At 49.1% G+C, this 5,000-nt stretch overlaps 1 protein-coding gene across 3 annotated transcripts in view; it reads right to left on the minus strand.

Annotated features, from left to right (window-relative positions):
* The window catches only part of brun (trafficking protein particle complex subunit brun), a 119,799-nt gene that overhangs the window by 100,917 nt on the left and 13,882 nt on the right, over positions 1-5,000 (minus strand). The window contains exon 1 of one of the 3 annotated variants that reach the window (XM_086535884.1): positions 462-1,195. The exons of the other annotated variants lie outside the window; for them this stretch is intronic. The gene's annotated coding sequence lies outside the window, so the exon portion shown is untranslated. Of the gene's footprint in view, positions 1-461; positions 1,196-5,000 lie in introns of those variants that run through there. 3 annotated transcript variants of the gene reach the window in all.

Here is a 5,000-nt window from a genome sequence, read left to right on the forward strand (position 1 = left end):
TTGACACATGGACACAAAAAAAAATCAATAAGAGGTGGCCTTCCACTACATTTACAACCCGGGCAATAAAATATATTCCCCTCTCTCCTCTCCCCTCTTTTTAGCCCCTCCTTCCCTCGACCCTCGGGCAGGGGAACCGATCGCCTATAGGATTTTATCATCATGCTGCTATCGGGAGAAGGGTAATAACCTATTTTGGACACAGTTCCAACTGCTATGCTGAATGATATAACCCTTGATGCTGATCTTTGCGTCATCCTGCAAGTCCCCCACCAGAAAAAAAAATAAAGACAACACCTATCTTCGCCACAAAACCCGACCGTTAATTAATGAAGGAGGAAGACACACAACACCTGTTCTCGACATCCTTCCCATCGCCGTTCATCCTCCCCGCCAATCGCCGAGGAGGAAAAAAACAACAACAAAAGACGCGACACAAAACCCGCTCTCGTCATACTTACATCACTAACACATGCAGCTGGTGGAGGAGCGGTATGCAGACGTCCTCGGCTGTGTTCCTATGAGGTCCCTGGGATCTTGTTTGGACGGAGGGGGTTGGCGAGAGGAATCCGCGCGGACGACCACGCCCTCCGCGGTCCGATCGCAGCGTCGGGGACAAAAACGAGGGGCGAGAGAGAGAGAGAGAGAGGGAGAGAGAGCCAACGCAATAGAGCGTGGACTACGCAAGCTCACTTCCACAAGGTTCTCTCCTGGTTTCTCTCTTCTCTTCTCTTCTCTTCTCTTTTCTTCCTACCTCCGTCCAACACCTCGCTCGATCTCAGTGCCAAGGGCGACGACGAGGTCCAGGACAACAACGAGGAAAGCCGATCGGTCGTCCCTTTCTTCCAAGGACAATATTCCACGGGACAACACGCCCCAAATGACGCCTAAAATAACGGCAACTGGAGCAGGGAGGCAAGCGAGCGGGGGTGGGGGTGGGGTGGGAGGGTTGGGGGGGTAAGGGGGGGCTTCTGACCAGAGACGTCACGTCCTTGATTCCAAGCCGAGCGAAGCAGAAGGGCACAACTCGCTGCCTGGCCCACTCCGGCCTTGTTATTTCACTCTTTATTGCACACGCTTGCTTCACGCTTGCTATCAATCACACTCTTGCGTCACCTCTAATAGCGGGCAGTTTATCTTTTTTTTTCTTTCTTTTCTTTTTTTTTTTTTGCTAATTATTTCAGATACGTAAACACTGGAAACACGGGAGAAGGTTTCATTAGAGACAATGACCCTGGAGTGAGTGACCGTTTGTGTGTGTGTGTGTGTGTGTGTGTGTGTGTGTGTGTGTGTGTGTGTGTGTGTGTGTGTGTGTGTGTGTGTGTGTGTGTGTGTGTGTGTGTGTGTGCGTGCGCGTGTATGCGTGAGAGAAAGTGTGCGTGTGTGTGAGAGAAAATGTGCATGTGTGTGAGAGCGAGTGTGTGTGTGTGAGTGTATGTAGGTATGAGTGTGTGTATGTGAGCAGCCTCTCCGATGTATCTCGCATGCCCTGTCACAGAGCCTACTATTCGAATAAGGCCGGGACATCGATTGCTAGTTCGGCCACGCAAAGCATTCGAGTTGATAAGGCAGGCTAGATCAGCACTGGCTTCGTGGCTTTACTCTCAAGTAGGAGGGAGAGAAGGAGGGAGAGAAGGAGAGAGCAGAGAGAGAAGGAGAGAAAGAGAAAGAGAAAGAGAGAGAGAGAGAGAGAGAGAGAGAGAGAGAGAGAGAGAGAGAGAGAGAGAGAGAGAGAGAGAGAGAGAGAGAGAGAGAGAGAGAGAGAGAGAGAAGGAGAGAGAGCAGAGGGAGAAGGAGAGAGAGAGCAGAGAGAGAAGGAGAAAGAGAAAGAAGGAGAGAGAGAAGGAGAAAGAGAAAGAAGGAGAGAGAGAAGGAGAGAGAGAATAAATAAGAACGAAAAAAGAAACCGAATAAAACAAAAACACCAGACCGATAATGCTGGAATTTGGAAAACTAACTAGCAAAAAACACACTCCTACATAAAAAGAATCAACACAGCACAGTTAGCAGAGGTCGGTGGCTGACCAGGAATCTAGCACAGCCAGGTAGGTCAAAAGAATTCTGCCGTTAATCAGCGTGAAACACCCTACAGGTATCACACGGGGGGGAGGGGGGGGGGAGCAGGAAAAGGAGGAGGTGGTAAAGAAGGAGAAGTGGAGGCGGATAAGGAGGAGGTGGAGGAAAAAGGAGAGGAGGAAAAAGAAGAGAAGAAGGAGGAGGAAGAAGAAGGAGGAGGAAAAAATAGAGGAGAAGAAAGAGGAGTTGAATAAGGAAGAGGAAGAGAAGGAAGAAAAGGAGAAAAAGAAGAGTAGAAGAAGGAGAAAAAAAAGGAGTAGCAGTAGAAGAAGGATGAGGTGAATAAGGAGCAGAAAAAGCGGACGAGGAAAAAGAAAAGTAGAAGAAAGAATAGGAAGAGAAGGAAGTAAAGCAGAGGAATGGGACAGCTAAAAATGACCGTAGCAAGCAAAGTTTTCTCCACCATCCCCAACCATACACCCGATATGAAAGGATCAAAAAACAATCAATCAAGCTCACGACCACCGAATCAAGGTAGGAAAAAAAGGGAGGGGAGGGGAGGGAAGAGCTAAGGGGATGGGGAAGGGGAGGGGAGGGCTAAGGGGAGGGGAAGGGCTAGGGGGAGGGAAGGGCTAGGGGGAGGGAAGGGCTAGGGGGAGGGAAGGGGATGGAGGAGGGGAAGGGGATGGGGGAGGGGAGGGGAGGGGAGGGGAGGGGAGGGGAGGGGAAGGGAGGGGAGGAGTGGGCTAGGGGGAGGGGGGATGGGGGAGGAGGGGAGGGAAAGGAATGTTGAAACTTCACGACGCTCGGAACAAGCTGGCACGCGGGGGTAGGATACAATGCCGAGGAGAAATGCACGAGAGAAAGCAGGCGAGAACCGGTGGGACAAATAAGGAGTAAAAGAGAAAGAGTAAAAGAGAAAGAGAGGGATAGAGATAGATAGATAGATAGATAGAGAAAAAGCTAAAGAGAGAACTGAGGCAGAGAGAGGGAGAGCGAGGAAGAAACAGAGTGAGTGAGTGAGTGATTAAGTGCGAGAGAGAGAGAGAGAGGAAAAGAGAAAGAGAGAAAAAGAGAGAAAGATGAAGAGAGAGAGAGCGAGAGAGATAGATAGAGAGAGTAAAAGAGAGAAAGAGAGAGAAAGAGATAAAAAGAGAAAGAAAGAAAAAGAAAGAGAAAGAGAAAGAGAGAGAGAAAGAGAGAAAGAGAGAAAAAGAGAGAAGAGAGAAAAAGAGAGAGAGAGAGAGAGAGAGAGAGAGAGAGAGAGAGAGAGAGAGAGAGAGAGAGAGAGAGAGAGAGAGAGAGAGAGAGAGAGAGAGAGGAGAGAGAGAAGAGAGAGAGAGAGAGAGAGAGAGAGAGAGAGAGAGAGAGGAGAGAAAGGAGAGAGAGGAGGAGAGAGGAGAGAGAGGAGAGAGAGAAAGAGAGAGAGAGAGAGAGAGAGAGAGAGAGAGAGAGAGAGAGAGAGAGAGAGAGAGAGAGAGAGAGAGAGAGAGAGAGAGAGAGAGAGAGAGCCGTATAATCAGTGTGGAAAGTTCATTGAGATCACTGCCTCATGCAGCGTTGAAATCGCCACCTCCGAAGCCACCTTATTTCACTCAGCTTACTTTCATTTTTTTTTCATTTTATTCTTTCAAACAGATATTTCTTCTGTCGTAGGTGAACATTTGTGGGAGGCGAATTACTGGCATTTCTGCGTTTTGGCGTATCACACTCGTTTCTGAGCACAGGAATGGAATACACACGTAGCAAGATTTAAATATTTGTATATTCCCATGCCGATGAATAAACACCACACTTCGTTAAAAAAAATAATAATAATTCTTAGCTCTTGCTTTTACTCCGCTGGTATGTATCTTTATCAGGACTTTTGCCTTGCAGCATCCAAATGCCTTCTAAAATAACTACCACAACTATTCATTTTGACACACTTCCTCATCGACAATTTACCATGATTACAAAACCATCATTTCTAATAATATGGCCACATCACTTCGGAATCGCGTAACGTTAAAGGTAAATTACATCTGCGAGGGGAACAGCACACGGGACGAAAAAGAGACACTGTTTCCACTTCCGAAACCAGAGAGACACTGAGGCACGCACGCGCAAGAGGCTCCCACAGACTTGACTCAGGTCAGTTGCCACTCCATGATTAATTCACCTACTAAGTCTCTCTCGTAAAAAACTCTCCTGCCTCTGAAGACGACGGGCACCCATCGACCCTCCACCAAACCTTACAGACACACACATAACAGTAAACCCCACCCTAATAAAAAAAAAAAAAAAGATCCATTCGCGATCAAAAGCAAAAAAGAAAAAGGCGATTTCGGAATCCAAGAACGAACGCACACGGCCCGAACCGAACGCGACCCGGAGTTACCAGGTAGCACACGAAGCCTTCGCGCCAACGCTGGCTGGGCTGGATTTCATCTCTCCGCGCCAATACATCGAGAAACATACCACTATCTCCGAATCACGTCCTCGACGCTCGAACTCGGTCAAGAGCCGCCGGCTATCCATTAGCGCAACTGATTGAAAAGCAAGCAAGCAACGAGGGACTCTCTTTCCGTCCGTCCTTCCGTCCCTCCCTCCCTCCCCCACCTGACAGGCCTTCCCTTACACCCTTACACCCTCACCCCCTCCCTCTCCCTCCCCCTCCCCCATCCTTCCCCAAGAAGAAGCAGAATCCCCTAACCCCTCCTTCTCCCTTTCCCCTTCCCCTCTCTATAACCATACCCTCCCCATACCCTCCTCCCTGACCAGCCCGACGGACTCCCCGCAACTCTCTAATACTAACCACACTATTGCATCCTTCGTTACCGGTTCGGGAGTCCCGAGTCTCGTCCGCGAAACGATGTCCTTCCAGTCAGTCAGCCGAAAATAAGTTCCGTGAAAAGAGCTAAGGAGAAAGAGTGTATGAGAGAGAGAGAGAAGAGAGAGAGGGAGGGAGGGAGGGAGAGGGAGAAGGAGAGGGAGGGAGGGAG

The sequence above is a fragment of the Penaeus japonicus genome, unplaced genomic scaffold (genome assembly GCF_977035675.1).
Source record: "Penaeus japonicus unplaced genomic scaffold, GWHDUDI00000001_assembly GWHDUDI00000004, whole genome shotgun sequence".
NCBI classification, from domain to species: Eukaryota; Metazoa; Arthropoda; class Malacostraca; order Decapoda; family Penaeidae; genus Penaeus; species Penaeus japonicus.